General features: G+C 45.3%; 1 non-coding gene across 1 annotated transcript; it reads right to left on the reverse strand.

The window, feature by feature from the left end:
- Window positions 1-16,934: 16,934 nt before the first annotated feature.
- LOC119925062 lies at window positions 16,935-17,076 on the reverse strand. Its single transcript, XR_005449733.1, has one exon. It is a non-coding gene; the product is annotated as a small nucleolar RNA SNORA7 (small nucleolar RNA).
- Between the last annotated feature and the right edge of the window lie 585 nt (window positions 17,077-17,661).

The raw sequence follows: 17,661 nt of genomic DNA on the forward strand, positions 1-17,661 counted from the left end.
TCTAAATAGCAGCGTGGACAAGCAGCGTGGCTCAGTGGAAAGAGTCCGGGCTTGAGAGTCGGGCGTCGTGGGTTCGAATCCCGCGTCCCCAACACTCACTCCTTCATTCAATCGTATTGATTGAGCGCTTACTGTGTGCAGAGCACTGCACTGAGCGCTTGGGAAGTACAAGCTGGCAACATAGAGAGACGGTCCCTACCCAATAGTGGGCTCACAGTCTAGAAGGGGGAGGCAGAAAACAAAACCAAACATATTAACAAAATGAAGTAAATAGAATAAATATGTACAAGTAAAATAAATAAATAAATAGAGTAATAAATACATACAAACGTATACATATATACAGGTGTTGTATATATATACATATATACAACATGCCTGGAATGCCCTCCCTCCTCACATTCATTCATTCAATCATATTTATTGAGTGCTTACTGTGTGCAATCAATCAATCAATCATATTTATTGAGCGCTTACTGTGTGCAGAGCACTGGACTAAGCGCTTGGGAAGTACAAGTTGGCAACATAGAGAGACCGTCCCTGCCCAACAACGGGCTCACAGTCTAAAAAGCAGCATGGACAGGCAGCGTGGCTCAGTGGAAAGAGCCCGGGCTTGAGAGTCGGGCGTCGTGGGTTCGAATTCCGCCTCCGCAACACTCACTCATTCATTCAATCGTATTTATTGAGCGCTTACTGTGGGCAGAGCACTGGACTAAGCGTTTGGGAAGTCCAAGTTGGCAACATAGAGAGACGGTCCCTACCCACCAGTGGGCTCACAGTCTAGAAGGGGGAGACAGAGAACAAAACATATTAACAAAATAAAATAAATAGAATAAATATGTACAAGTAAAATTAATAGAGTAATAAATACATACAAACATATATACATATATACAGGTGTTGTATATATATATATATATATATACACAACATGCCTGGAATGCCCTCCCTCCTCACATTCATTCATTCAATCATATTTATTGAGTGCTTACTGTGTGCAATCAATCAATCAATCGTATTTATTGAGCGCTTACTGTGTGCAGAGCACTGGACTAAGCGCTTGGGAAGTACAAGCTGGCAACATATAGGGACGGCCCCTACCCAACAGTGGGCTCACAGTCTAAAAAGCAGCGTGGACAAGCAGCGTGGCTCAGTGGAAAGAGCCCGGGCTTGGGAGTCGGGCGTTGTGGGTTCGAATCCCACCTCAGCAACATTCATTCATTCATTCATTCAATCGTATTGATTGAGCGCTTACTGTGTGCAGAGCACTGGACTAAGCGCTTGGGAAGTACAAGCTGGCAACATAGAGAGACGGCCCCTACCCACCAGTGGGCTCACAGTCTAGAAGGGGGAGGCAGAAAACAAAACCAAACATATTAACAAAATAAAGTAAATAGAATAAATATGTACAAGTAAAATAAATAAATAGAGTAATAAATACATACAAACATATATACATATATACAGGTGTTGTATATATATGCATATATACAACATGCCTGGAATGCCCTCCCTCCTCACATTCATTCATTCAATCATATTTATTGAGTGCTTACTGTGTGCGATCAATCATATTTATTGAGCACTTACTGTGTGCAGAGCACTGGACTAAGCGCTTGGGAAGTACAAGTTGGCAACATAGAGAGACGGTCCCTACCCAACAGTGGGCTCACAGTCTAAAAAGCAGCGTGGACAGGCAGCGTGGCTCAGTGGAAAGAGCCCGGGCTTGGGAGTCAGGCGTCGTGGGTTCGAATCCCGCGTCCCCAACACTCACTCATTCATTCAATCGTATTGATTGAGCGCTTACTGTGTGCAGAGCACTGCACTGAGTGCTTGGGAAGTACAAGTTGGCAACATATATAGAGACGGTCCCTACCCAACAGTGGGCTCACAGTCTAAAAAGCAGTGTGGACAGGCAGCGTGGCTCAGTGGAAAGAGCCCGGGCTTGGGAGTCGGGAGTCGTGAGTTCGAATCCCGCCTCAGCAACACTCACTCATTCATTCAATCGTATTGATTGAGCGCTTACTGTGTGCAGAGCACTGGACTAAACGCTGGGAAGTACAAGTTGGCAACATAGAGAGACGGTCCCTACCCAACAGTGGGCTCACAGTCTAGAAGGGGGAGGCAGAAAACAAAACCAAACATATTAACAAAATGAAGTAAATAGAATAAATATGTACAAGTAAAATAAATAAATAAATAGAGTAATAAATACATACAAACATATACATATATACAGGTGTTGTATATATATACATATATACAACATGCCTGGAATGCCCTCCCTCCTCACATTCATTCATTCAATCATATTTATTGAGTGCTTACTGTGTGCAATCAATCAATCAATCATATTTATTGAGCGCTTACTGTGTGCAGAGCACTGGACTAAGCGCTTGGGAAGTACAAGTTGGCAACATAGAGAGACCGTCCCTGCCCAACAACGGGCTCACAGTCTAAAAAGCAGCGTGGACAGGCAGCGTGGCTCAGTGGAAAGAGCCCGGGCTTGAGAGTCGGGCGTCGTGGGTTCGAATTCCGCCTCCGCAACACTCACTCATTCATTCAATCGTATTTATTGAGCGCTTACTGTGTGCAGAACACTGGACTAAGCACTTGGGAAGTCCAAGTTGGCAACATAGAGAGACGGTCCCTACCCACCAGTGGGCTCACAGTCTAGAGGGGGAGACAGAGGCCAAACCAAACATATTAACAAAATAAAATAAATAGAATAAATATGTACAAGTAAAATAGAGTAACAATTATGTACAAACATATATACATCTATACAGGTGCTGGGGGGAGGGGAAGGAGGTAAGGCGGAGGGGATGGGGAGGGGGAGGAGGGGGAGAGGAAGGAGGGGGCTCAGTCAGTCTCACTCATTCATTCAATCGCATTGATTGAGCGCTTACTGTGTGCAGAGCACTGTACTAAGCGCTTGGGAAGTACAAGTTGGCAACACATAGAGACGGTCCCTACCCAACAGTGGGCTCACAGTCCTCACATTCAACCAATCATATTTATTGAGCGCTTACTGTGTGCAGAGCACTGGACTAAGCATTCAATAGTATCTATTGAGCTCTTACTCTTGAAGTCCAAGTTGGACCCGCCAAGCTAGCTCTCTTCCTCCCTTCAAAGCCCTACTGAGAGCTCCCCTCCTCCAGGAGGCCTTCCCTAGAGAAGCAGCATGGCTCAGTGGAAAGAGCCCGGGCTTGGGAGTCAGAGGTCGTGGGTTCAAATCCCAGCTCAGCAACATGCCTGGAATGCCCTCCCTCCTCTCATTCTTTCACTCAATCGTATTTATTGAGCTCTTATTGTGTGCAGAGCACTGTACTAAGCGCTTGGGAAGTACAAGTTAGCAACATATAGAGACGGTCCCTACCCAACAGTGGGCTCACAATCCTCACATTCATTCATTCAATCATATTTATTGAGCGCTTACTGTGTGCAGAGCACTGTACTAAGCGCTTGGGAAGTACAAGTTGGATCCGGCAAGCTAGCTCTCTTCCTCCCTTCAAAGCCCTACTGATACCTCCCCTCCTCCAGGAGGCCTTCCTTAGAGAAGCAGTGTGGCTCAGTAGAAAGAGCACGGGCTTGGGAGTCAGAGATCATGGGTTCAAATCCTTACTTCGCCGCTTTTCAGCTGTGTGACTTTGGGGAAGTCATTTAACTTCTCTTTGCCTCAGTTACCTCATCTGTAAAATGGAGAGTAAGATTGTGAGCCCCACATGAGACAAACTGATCACCTTGTATCCTCCCCAGCGCTTAGAACCGTGCCTTGCACATAGTAAGCACTTAACAAATACCGAAGTTAAGTTATTCCCTGACGAAGCCTCCTCCTTCCTCTCCCCCTCCCCATCCCCCTGCCTTACCTCCTTCCCCTCCCCACAGCACCTATATATATGTATATATGTTTGTACATATTTATTACTCTATTTATTTATTTGACTTGTAATAATAATAATAATGGTATTTATTAAGCGCTTACTATGTGCAAAGCACTGTTCTAAGTGCTGGGGAGGTTACAAGGTGATCAGGTTGTCCTACGGGGGGCTCACAGTTTTCATCCCCATTTTTACAGATGAGGGAACTGAGGCACAGAGAAGTGAAGTGACTTGCCCAAAGTCACACAGCTGACAGTTGGCAGAGCCGGAATTTGAACCCATGACCTCTGACTCCAAAGCCCGGGCTCTTTCCACTGTGCCACGCTGCTTCTCCATATTTATTCAGCTGTGTGACTTTGGGCAAGTCACTTAACTTCTCTATGCCTCAGTTACCTCATCTGTAAAGTGGGGATGAAGACTGTGAGCCCCCCCGGTGGGACAACCTGATTACCTTGTAACCTCTCCAGCACTTAGAACAGTGCTTTGCACATAGTAAGCGCTTAACAAATACCATTATTATTATTATTCTATTTATTTTTTGTTAATATGTTTTATTTTGTTGTCTGTCTCCCCCTTCTAGACTGTGAGCCCGCTGTTGGGTAGGGACCGTCTCTATACGTTGCCAGCTTGCACTTCCCAAGCGATTAGTACAGTGCTCTGCACACAGTAAGCACTCAATAAATATGATTGAATGAATGAATGAATGCTGTGCAACCTTGGGTAAATCACTTCACTTCTCTGAGCCTCAGTTCCCTCATCTGGAAAATGGGGATGAAGACTGTGAGACCCACGTGGGACAACTTGATCACACTGTATCCCCTAGAGCTTAGAACAGTGCTTGGCACATAGTAAGCGCTTAACAAATGCCATTATTATTACTATTATTAGTGACTGAAGGGGGCGGGGCTTCGGGCCTGCAGGTTCGGCTAGCGGACGGGGCACGGCCTAGGCCCAAAGGGCCAGACAGCGCTGTAGGGTGGAGGATAAGCCCCTAATGATGATAATAATAATAATAATAATAACAATAGTATTTGTTAAGTGCTTACTATGTGTGAGGCACTAATAATAATAATGATAATGACGTTTATTAAGTGCTTACTATGTGCAAAGCACTGTACTAAATGCTGCGGAGGTTACAGGGTGATCAGGTTGTCCCAAGTGGGGCTCACAGTCTTCATCCCCATTTCACAGATGAGGTAACTGAGGAACAGAGAAGTTAAGTGACTTGCCCAAAGTCACACAGCCGACAAATGGCGGAGTCAGGATTTGAACCCATGACCTCCGACTCCAAAGCCCATGCTCTTTCCACTGAGCCATGCTGCTTCTCTAAGCACGGGGGTAGATACAAGCTAATCAGATTGGACACAGTCCCTGTCATTCATTCATTCATTCATTCATTCATTCAGCATGTCTCAATGGAAAGAGCCCGGGGTTGGGAGTCAGAGGTCATGGGTTCTAATCCCGGCTCCACCACTTGTCAGTTGTGTGACTTTGGGCAAGTCACTTCACTTCTGTAAAATGGGGATGAAAACTGTGAGCCCCCTGTGGGACAACCTGGTCACCTTGTAACCTCCCCAGCACTTAGAACAGTGCTTTGCACATAGTAAACAGTTAACAAATGAGGAAGAAGAAAAAGAAGAAAAGAAGAAGAAGAAAAGAAGAAAGAAGAAGAAAGAAGAAGAAAGATGAAAGAAGAAAGAAGAAAGAAGAAAGAAGAAAGAAAAAGAAAGAAGAAGAAGAAGAAGAAAGAAAAAGAAAGAAGAAGAAGAAAGAAGAAGAAGAAGAAGAAGAAGAAGAAGAAGAAGAAGAAGAAGAAGAAAGAAGAAAGAAGAAAGAAGAAAGAAGAAAGAAGAAGAAGAAAGAAGGAGAAGAGCCCGGGCTTGGGAGTCAGAGGTCATGGGTTCAAATCTCGGCTCTGCCAATTGTCAGCTGTTTGACTTTGGGCAAGTCACTTCACTTCCCTGGGCCTCAGTTCCCTCCTGTGTAAAATGGGGATGAAGACTGTGAGCCCCACATGGGACAACCTGATCACCTTGTATCCTCCCCACCGCTTAGAACAGTGCTTGGCACATAGTAAGCACTTAACAAATGCCCTCTTTATCATCATTATTGTTCATTCATTCATTCACTCATATTTATTGAGTGCTTACTGTGTTCAGGAGGACAAGAGGTTCTGGAGAAAGTATATCCATGGAGTCACTACGAATCAGAAATGACTCAACAACACTTAATAATAATGAAAATGGTGTGCAGAGCACTGTGCTAAGCACTTGGAAAGTAGAATACAGGCCTAACGAAAGACAATCCTTGGCCACAATGAGCTCACAGTCTTCATCCCCATTTTACAGAGGAGGTAACTGAGGCACAGAGAAATAAAGTGTGTTGCCCAAGGTCACACAGCAGACAAGTGGCAGAGCCACTTCTTACTCTGAGGCCTGTGCTTTATCCACTAAGCTATGCCACTTGCCTCAGTCAGAGTAGGGTTGGGAACAAAAGGGAAAAGGAGGGAAATTACTATTACTACTATTACTACCACTAATAATAATAGTGATATTTGTTAAGTGCTTACTATGTGCCAAGCACTGTTCTAAGCACTGGGGTAGATACAAGGTCATCAGGTTGTCCCACATGGGGCTCACAGTCTTAATCCCCATTTTACAGATGAGGTAGCTGAAGCACAGAGAAGTGAAGTGACTTGTCCAAAGTTACACAGCAGACAAGTGGCGGAGGCAGGATTAGAACCCACGACCTCTGACTCCCAAGTCCGGGCTCCTGCCACTAAGCCACGCCGCTACTGCTTCTATTTATATTGGTAATGTGTGGCATTTGTTAACTATTTACTATTTGCCAAGCATTGTACTAAGCACTAGAGTAGATACAAGGTAATCCGGATCCCACCTGGGACTCACAGTCTAAGTAGGAGGGAGAACAGGTATTGAATCCCCATTCTGCAGATGTGGGAACTGAGTCACGGAGAGTAATAATAATGATGGTGTTTGTTAAGCGCTTACTATGTGCCAAGCACTGTTCTAAGCCCTGGGGTAGATACAAGGTAATCAGGTTGTCCCACGTGGGGCTCACAGTCTTCATCTCCCTTTTACAGATGAGGGAACTGAGGCACAGAGAAGTGAAGTGGCTTGCCCAAAATCACACAGCTGACAGCACACAGCAGAGGCGGAATTAGAACCCACGATCTCTGACTCCGAAACCTGGACTCTTTCCACTAAGCAGGGCTGCCATGCTTCTTCTCCTGTCTTGCTTTAGACTGTCGAGTCACCTCCAACCCATCGTGATGCCATGGACACATCTGTCCCAGAACTCCCCATCTCCATCAGCCATCATTCTGGAAGTGGATCCAGAGAGTTTTCTTGATAAAAATATGAAAGTGGTTTATCTTTCCCTCCTTCCACATAGTAAGCTTGAGTCTCCACCCTCTACTCTCTCCCATGCTGCTGCTGCCCAGCATGGGTGAGTTTTGACTTGTAGCAGATTGCCTTCTGCTTGCTAGCCACTGCCCAAGCTAGGAATGGAATTGACAGGCCTCTGCTTGACTCTCCCTCCCATAGTGAACAATCATCAACTATCATCTCTATGCAGATGACTCCCAAATCTACATCTCCTCCCCTGTTCTCTCTCCCTCCCTCCAAGCTCATATCTCCTGCCTTCAGGCCATCTCCACCTGTATGGTCACCCACCACTTAAAACTCAACATGTCTAAGACTGAGCTCCTTATCTTCCCTCCCAAACCCTGTCCTCTCCCTGACTTTCCCATCACTGTGGATGGCACTACCCTCCTTCCCGTCTCACAAACCCGCAACCTCAGTGTCATCCTGGACTCCGCTCTCTCATTCACCCCACACATCCAATCCATCACAAAAACCTGTCAGTCTCACCTTTACAACATCGCCAAGATCTGCCCTTTCCTCTCCACCCAAACCGCTACCTTGCTGATTCAATCTCTCATCCTATCCTGACTGGATTACTGTATCAGCCTCCTTTCTGATCTCCCATCCTCCGGTCTCTCCCCGCTTCATTCTATACTTCACTCTGCTGCCTGGATTATCTTTCTACAGAAACACTCTGGGCAAGTCACCTCCCTTCTCAAAAATCTCCAATGGTTGCCTATCAACCTTCAAATCAAGCAAAAACTCCTCACTATTGGCTTCAAGGCTCTCCATCACCTCGCCCCCTCCTACCTCACCTCTCTTCTTTCCTTCTACAGCCCTGCCCACACACTCTGCCCCTTTGGTGCTAACCTCCTCACTGTGCCTTGTTCTCGCCTGTCCCACCATTGACCCCCCGGCCCACTTCATCCCCCTGGCCTGGAATGCCCATCCTCCGCACATCCGCCAAAATAGCTCTCTTCCCCCATTCAGAGCCCTACTGAGAGTTTATCTCCTCCACAAGGCCTTCCCAGACTGAGCCCCCTTTTCCTCTGCTCCACCTCCCGTCCCTGTCACCCTTACTCCCTCCCTCTGCTCTACCCCCTTCCCTGCAGCACAGCACTTGTGTATACTTATACATATTTATTACTGCATTTTATTAATGATGTGCATATATCTATAATTCTCTTTATCTATTTTGATGCTATGAAGCAGTGTGGCTCAGTGGAAAGAGCATGGGCTTGGGAGTCAGAGGTCATGGGTTCCAATCCCAGCTCTGCCACTTGTCAGCTGTGTGACTTTGGGCAAGTCACTTCAGTTCTCTGTGCCTCAGTTCTCTCATCTGTAAAATGGGGATGAAGAACGTGAGCCCCACGAGGGACAACCTTGATTATCTTATATCCCCCAGAGCTCAGAACAGCACCTGGCACACAGTAAGCGCTTAACAAATACCAACATTATTATAATTATTATTACTTGTTTTGTTTGTTGTCTGTCTCCCCCTTCTAGACTGTGAGCCCATTGTTGGGTAGGGATTGTCTCTACCTGTGCCGAATTCTACTTTCCAAGCGCTTAGAACAGTGCTCTGCACATACTAAGCACTCAATAAATGCGATTGAGTGACTGACTGACTGACTGAATGAATAGTCGAGACTGGTGGAGTACTGGAAACTCTCCAGGTGTGAGCCTGACAGCAGTCGCTACCTTCTTTACATCTCAAGAATTTGCCTCTTCCTCTCCATCCAAACTGCTTCCACTCTGATCCAAACACTTATCATTTCCTGCCTTGACTACTGTATCTGCCCCCTCCCTGCCTCTGGTCTCTCCCCTCTGTCCACACTTCGTTCTGCTACCCAGACCATTTTTTATAAAGTTCATTTATTCAATCATATTTATTGAGCGCTTACTGTGTGCAGAGTGGTATACTAAGCACTTGGAAGAGTAAAATACAAGATAATCAAGTTAGTTACAGTCTCTGTCTCAAATGGAGCACATCCCTCCAGTCCTCAGAAACTTCTAATGGCTCCCCATCCACCTCCAAATCAAACCGAAACTCCTTACCATTGGCGTTAAGGCATTCAATGAGTTCTGCCCCTCTTTTCTCATCTTGCTGATTTCCTACTAATTAATTAATTAATAATACTATGTGCAAAGCACTGTTCTAAGCGCTGGGGAGGTTACAAGGTGATCAGGTTGTCCCACAGGGGGCTCACAGTCTTAATCCCCGTTTTACAGATGAGGTAACTGAGGCACAGAGAAGGAAAGTGACTTGCCCAAAGTCACACAGCTGACAATTGGCAGAGCTGGGGTTTGAACCCATGACCCCTGACTCCAAAGCCCGTGCTCTTTCCACTGAGCCACGCTGCTTCTACCTAGTCCACTAGTACACTTCACTCCTTTAACGCCAACCTACTTGTTGTACCTCGATCTTGTCTGTCTCATCTCTGACCCCTTATTTACATCCTCCTTCTGGCCTGGAACTCCTTCCCCATTCATATCTGACATATAAGAACTCTCCCCATATTCAAAGTCTTACTAAAATTACATCTCTTCTGAGAGGTTTTCCCTGACTGAGCCCTCATTTCCCCTATATACCCTCCTTTCATTCATTCAATAATGTTTATTCATTCATTCAATCGTATTTATTGAGCACTTACTGTGTGCAGAGCACGGTTCTAAGCACTTGGGAAGTACAAGTCGGCAACATAGAGAGATGGTCCCTACCCAATAACGGGCTCACAGTCTAGAAGGGGGAGACAGACAACAAAACAAAACACGTAGACAGGTGTCAGAATCGTCAGAACAAATAGAATTATAGCTATGTGCACATCATTAACAAAATAGAATAGTAAATATGTACAAGTAAAATAAATAGTTTATTGAGCAACAACTGTGTGCAAAGCACTATACTAAGCACTTCCATCAACTATGCACCCCTTAAGCACTTCGATATTCACCAGATCCTTAGCCCCAAAGCACTTATGTACATATTCTTATAATTTGCCATTTCCCCATCTTTAATTTATTTTGCCTTTCCCTCACTCTAGACTGTATACTTCTTGTGGGTAGAGACTGTGTCTACCTGCTCTATTGAATCATATGCTCCCAAGCATTTAGTACAGTACTCTGCACAAGAAAAGCAATCAATAAAAATATCATTGATTGACTGACTGAGAAGCACTGTTGCCAGGTGGAAATCATATGGGCCTGGAAATCGCAAGACCTGGGTTCTAATATAATCTGCCACTTTTTTTTCTAATTAGATTAGCATATTTTGGACACATAATCAGGAGGACTAATTCTCTGGAGAAGACACTAATGCTAGGAAAAGTCCAGGGAAAACATGGCAAAGGCAGACTGGCAGCCTGATGGATAGAGACCTTAACAACAATAACGGAAGAACCATTAGAAAGGTTGCGGATTATGACAGAGGACAGGACATTCTGGAAAAGTATATCCATGGAGTACCTATGAATCGAAAATGACTTGATGGCACATAATAATAATAATAATGGTATTTATAAGCTGTTGCTATGTGAGAAATACTGTTCAAAGTGCTGCGGTAGATACGAGATAGGTTGGACACAGTCTCTGCTCTGCGTGGGACATAGTATAGTGTTCTGCACACAGAAAGCGTTCAATAAATACATTTGACTGATCGATGGGGCTCACAGTCTAAGAAGGAGGGAGAAGAGGAAAAAATTAATTGACTTGCCAGAGGTCTTACAGCAAGCAATTGGAAGATCTGGGATTAGAACCCAGGTCCTCTGACTCCTAGGCCTGTGCGCCTTCTACTAGGAAATGCTGCTCCTGCTTGTCTGCTCTTTACTCTTGGAAAAGTCACTTATTTCTCTGTGCTTCAGTTTCCTCATCTATGAAAATGGGGGTGATATCTGTTCTCCCTCCTCTTTAGATTCTGAGGTCATGTGGGACAGGAGCTGTGTCTGACCTGATTGTACTGTATCTAACCCACTGTTTAGTACAGTGTTGGCACACTGTGAGCCCATTGTTGGGTGGGGATTGTCTCTATCTGTTGCTGAATTGTACTTTCCAAGCACTTAGTACAGTGCTCTGCACACAGTAAGCACTCAATAAATACGATTGAATGAATGAATGAACTTAACAAGTACCACAATTATTATTATTATTATTATTATTAATGATTAACTGAACTAGGTAATATTCTGTGTCCTCCTCCTTCCCTCCTCCCAGGGTGGGGAGGGGGATGTGTGCAGGAGGAAGAGGGAAGGGAGGTGCAGCTCCCCTTCCCGTCCCCCCCATGAGTTCCTTCCTTCAGGAAGGATCCTGAAAACCTTCAGGAATGGGGGCAGCTGAGACAAGAGTCATGGGAGGGGATTCCTCAGTTGGGATTCAATCGGCCAGGTGTTTAATCCACTTGGAATTCACAAAGAACTTGTTTTTGCCCCTCTGATGTGGAACCCTTTCTTAACCCACTAGCAATCTTCAATTGATCGTAAGCACAGTGTGAGGCTTCCGATAAATATTAGATGTGACCTGACACGGAACTTGTTTGGGGCCTTTTCACCCTGATCCAGAAACTCTAAGTTCTCTTCAGCCCTGTGGGCAAACACCTCTGATCTTATCAGAACCCTGGTGAGAGGCCCCAAATCAATTCAATATCTCACAAAACAGTTCTCTAGAGCACTTCCCCACTACTTGGAGTGTGAACCCTATGAGGGACAGAGGCTGTGTCCACCCTGATTATCTTGTATCTACCCCAGTGTTAGTAAAGTGCCTGCCACATAGTAAGTGCCTAACAAATGCCATAAGAACGGAAAACCCAGTACCTGGTAGGATATTGGATCACTTCCACTTTGAAAAATGAGCTGTATTATCCTTCAATCCCAAAATAATATGGACCACTCACATTCTATTCTGGCAAATTGTACTATTGTCCATTTTGATTGGGCAATTTGCCAGCTGAGTACTGGCACTGAGTAGAGTTCTCACTGGCTACTAGTCCAGCTGACAGAGGGATCCCTTAGGTGAACATACTGGAATCTTTCACTGAACTGCCCGGGCCAGTGACCCAAAGCCATTTGAAGGGGGCAACATTCAATCAATCAATCACTCAATCATATTTATTGAGTGGTTACTGTGTCCTGCTGTGCCCACAACGAGCTTACAGTCTAGAGGGGGAGACAGTTATTAATATAAATACATAAATAAATAACAGATATGTACATAAGTGCTGTGGGTCTGGGAAGGGGGAAAGAGCAAAGGAAGCAAGTTGGGGCAATGTAGAAGGGAGTGGGGAAAGAGGAAAGGATGGCTTAGTCAGGGAAGGCCTCTTGGAGGAGATGTGTCCCAAGTGCTAATTTGTACTTCCCAAGCACTAATTTGTGCTTCCCAAGCGATTAGTACAGTGCTCTGCATACAGTAAGCGCTCAATAAATACGATTGATGATGATGATGATGTGTCTTCAATAAGGCTTTGGAAGTGGGGAGAGTAATTGTCTATCGGATTTGAGGAGGGAGATCAGTGACATTTATTGAGCACTTACTGTGAGGAGCACTATGTGCAGAGCAACAGAGGAAGTAGACACAATCCCCGCCCTCAAAGAGTTTTGCCTAAAGGCTGGATCCCTCCTAACCCTCTAAACCCCCTCTCAGGATTTTGCACTGGAGAGTTTCCAGTACTCTACCAGTCTTGGCTATGGGAGGGAGAGTCAAGCAGAGGCCTGTCTACTGAGTAGAAGGCAATCTGCACCTGTGCTGGGCAGCAGCAGCATGGGAGAGAGTCAAGGGCAGAAACTCAAGTTTACTGTGCGTAAGAAGGCAATAGTAAACCCTTCTATATTTTGACCAAGAAAACCCTCTGGATACACTACCAGAACAATTGCAGATGGAGGTGGGGCGCTCTGGGAGAGACATGTCCACCGAGTCGCTATGGGTCAGAGACGACTCGACAGCATAAGACAAGACAAGAACCCACTGAACCTGCTGTCTTTTGAATCTATACTTGTGTCCCTCTGCCTGACTGGTCAGGTTTTCACCATGTCAGTACCCAGAGGAATAGCATTCTCTTTCCAAGACTGAACTCCTTGTCTTCCCTCCCAAACCCTGCCCTCTTCCTGACTTTCCCATCTCTGTTGACGGCACTACTATCCTTCCCGTCTCACAAGCCCGCAGCCTTGGTGTCATCCTCGACTCCGCTCTTTCATTCACCCCTCACATCCAAGCCGTCACCAAAACCTGCCGGTCTCAGCTCCACAACATTGCTAAGATCCGCCCTTTCCTCTCCATCCATACCGCTACCCTGCTCATTCAAGCTCTCATCCTATCCCGTCTGGACTACTGCATAAGCCTTCTCTCTGATCTCCCATCCTCGTGTCTCTCCCCACTTCAATCCATACTTCATGCTGCTGCCCGGATTGTCTTTGTCCAGAAACACTCTGGCATGTTACTCCCCTCCTCAAAAATCTCCAGTGGCTACCAATCAATCTGCGCATCAGGCAGAAACTCCTCACCCTGGGCTTCAAGGCTGTCCATCACCTCGCCCCCTCCTACCTCACCTCCCTTCTTTCCTTCTTCAGCCCAGCCCGCACCCTCTGCTCCTCCGCTGCTAATCGTCTCACCGTACCTCGTTCTCGCCTGTCCCGCCATCGACCCCTGGCCCACGTCATCCCCCGGGCCTGGAAGGCCCTTCCTCCGCACATCTGCCAAGCTAGCTCTCTTCCTCCCTTCAAGGCCCTGCTGAGAGCTCACCTCCTCCAGGAGGCCTTCCCAGACTGAGCCCCTTCCTTCCTCTCCCCTTCGTCCCCCTCTCCATCCCCCCCATCTTACCTCCTTCCCTTCCCCACAGCACCTGTATATATGTATATATGTTTGTACATATTTATTACTCTATTTATCTAATTATTTATTTTACTTGTACATATCTATTCTATTTATTTTATTTTGTTAGTATGTTTGGTTTTGTTCTCTGTCTCCCCCTTTTAGACTGTGAGCCCACTATTGCGTAGGGACTGTCTCTATATGTTGCCAACTTGTACTTCCCAAGCTCTTAGTACAGTGCTCTGCACACAGTAAGTGCTCAATAAATACGATTGATTGATTGATTGATTTCATAATGGTTCTGCTAATCTAGGAAGTCTAAAGAATAGAAATGCTGCAGAAATTGTAGTTTCCAAGTGCCTAGTACAGTGCTCTGCACACAGTAAGCACTCAATAAGTACGATTGAATGAATGAATGAAAATAGGCCCCTTTATTCCTGTCTATTCAGTCCCCTCAGGAAGCAGGCTCTCAGCTACAAATTCATCGCTATCGTTAGAAGCAGCATGGTATAGTAGATAGAGCATAGTCCTGGGAGTCAGAAAGTCATGGGTCTGCCGACTCCACCAAGTGTCTGCTGTGTGACCCTGGGCAAATCACTTCACTTCCCTGTGCCTCAGTTACTTCATCTATAAAACATGGATTGAGACTGTGAGCCTCATGTGAGACAGGGACTGTGTCCAGCCCGATTTACTTGTATCCACCCCAGCACCTAATATAGTGCCTGGCACGTAGTAAGCACTTGACAAATACCACAATTATTATTATTATTACTATTTATGGACTAAAAGCAAAGAGAAAAAAACAATAGAGGAGCAATCAATCAGTCAATCATATTTAATAAGCACTTATTGTGTGCTGAGTGCCGTATTAAGCGCTAGGGAGAGTACAACACAACAATATGAAAGACACATTCCCACCCTCAAGAAGCTTACAGCCTACAGTCTAGATGAAGGAGAGACCAGCCATGCTCCTGAGCGCTCACCCCAAATCCTTCAGCGTGGCTCAGTGGAACGATCCCGGGCTTGGGAGTCAGAGGTCATGGGTTCTAATCCCAGTTCCGCCACTTGTCAGCTGTGTGACTTTGGGCAAGTCACTTCACTTCTCTGTGCCTCAGTTACCTCATCTGTAAAATGGGGATTAACACTGTGAGCCCCACGTGGGACAACCTGATTACCTTGTATCCCCCCCAGTACTTAGAACAGTGCTTGGCACATAGTAAACACTTAACAAATTCCATTATTATGATTATTATTATTATTTGTAGTGCTCACACTGCTGAACACCAGAGAAGCTCCTCTAAACTTGAGCCAGGCTTTCTAAATCATGCCATCGACACCTAGGTTTGAGGCTTGGGTTCCTACAGTTTGAAGATGAGGAGAACCCCTTCTAGACTGTAAGCTCATTGTGGGCAGGGAACGTGCATAACAATTCCATTGTATTGTACTCTCCAACCACTTAATACAGAGTTCTGCACACAATAAATGCTTAGTACAGTGCTCTGCACACAGTAAGAGCTAAATAAATATGATTGAATGAATGAATGAATAAACAATCAATCCTATTAATTGAGAGGGGCCAAGATCTCCTGCTAACTCCCCTCCATTTTGGGGCCTGTGTTAGGGTGAGGACATAGATACACACACACAAACACACACACACACACAAACACACGCACGTGCGCATCTGTGTTCCATAGCTTGAGTTCATGACCACATTCTCTGGATATCAGCTTCATTCAAGCACTTAGTACAGTGCTCTGCACACAGTAAGTGCTCAATAAATGCGATCGAATGAATTTTGGTGAATCAGTGCACTCCCCTCCCACCTGGCCACCTCATGAGTCACAAACAGAAAAGGCTCTGAACTTCAATGATGACTTTTTGTATTTTTATTGTCTCGTGATGCTTTACTTTCAAATCAATAAATTGTATTTCCTCTCTCCCCCTCCCCTCCCTCCAAGTCCTGATTACATAGGCTGATGATGAAATATTGTAGTTTTTACACTCGACAACCAGCAGTTCGATTTTCTATACAGATGCCGATTACTCTCTCGTTCTATGAATGAGATTTTAAATTTGCCAGTTAATATGATGTGACTTAGATAACGTTTGTCTTGCCATATATTAGAGGCTTTCTAGCAAGAGCGCAGATGTGAAAAAACCCTATCTGATTTACAGTCCCAAGTTACCAATTGTACTACAGGCCTCGATACACAGAAATGCCTTCAAGGCAGAAACTTGCAGTCTGTGCTCATCTCTGGACTTTAGGCTTGTTGTGGGCAGGGAATGTATCTACCAACTGTGTTGCATTGTTCTTTCCCAGGTGCTTAGAACAGTGCTCTGCCCACAGTAAGCACTCAATAAATACCATTGATTGACTGAATGATGGAGACTGTCGCTCTTTTATAAATTTTCCAGACATAGATTTGGATTTTCAATAGACTCAGTCCATCAATCAATCAATGGACTCATTCGATCAATCAATTATATTTACAGAGTGCCTACTGCTTGCAAAGCACTATTTAAAGCCCCTGGGGGAGTACAATCATAGTTTTTATTTTGTGAATTTTGCCCTTGTCTTTTATGTTGTTTTAGTGTTTTATTGATTCATCACATCAGTCCTTATTGCACTGGTCTCTAACCCCTTGTCTTATGCCGTGGAGTCGTCTTCGACCCACAGCGACTTCATTGACACATCTCTCCCAGTACACCTCACTGCCATCTGCAATCATTCTGGTAGTGTAACCATAGAATTTTCTTGGTAAAAATATGGAAGTGGTTTACTTACTATTGCCTCCTTCCATGCAGTAAACTTGAGTCTTGGCCCTTGATTCTCTCCCATGTCGCTGCTGCCCAGCACAGGGGAGTTTTGACTTGTAGCAGATTGCCTTCCACTCGCTAGCCACTGCCCAAGCTAGGAATGGAATGGATATGCCTCTGCCTGACTCTCCCTGCTGTAGGTAGTCAAGACTGGTAGAGTACTGGGAACTCTCCAGGTGTGACCCTGAGAGGGGGTCTCTAACCTCACCAACTCAGAAATCCCACTCTCTGATCACAAACTCCTCACCTGCCTTCTCTCCCTCTCACCCCCTGCTCACAAACAGTGTTATTCCCCCACCGAGAAAAAGACTTTAAACTTTCAGAAACACAGACTGGATGTATGCAACAACAATAATAACTATTGTAATAACTGTGGCATCTGTTCTTTACTATGTGCCAAGCACTGTACTAAGCACTGGGGTAGGCAAAAGACAACCAAGTTGGACACAGCCCCTGATGCATATGGGGAATCACAGGGATTTAGTTTATTAAATGGGATCTAATGAGAGAGGAAAATGAGGAGTAGAGAAGTTTAGTGACTTGCCCAAGGTCACACAGCAGGTAAGATGAGGAGCTAGGATTAGAACCCAGGTCTCCTGATTCTCAGGTCTGTGCCCTTTGGACTAGGCTATGCATGCCAACAACACCCTGCTCTGTAAAAGTGTCCTGTTCTCTCTCAGAAACTCAAACCCCTTGACCCCCTCCAATTATTCTTCGACACTGTGTACCATTTGATCTCCGTACCCAATCTCCCTTCTCTTAACGCATAAATCCACACC

This window comes from Tachyglossus aculeatus, chromosome 2 (assembly GCF_015852505.1).
Source record: "Tachyglossus aculeatus isolate mTacAcu1 chromosome 2, mTacAcu1.pri, whole genome shotgun sequence".
NCBI lineage: Eukaryota > Metazoa > Chordata > Mammalia > Monotremata > Tachyglossidae > Tachyglossus > Tachyglossus aculeatus.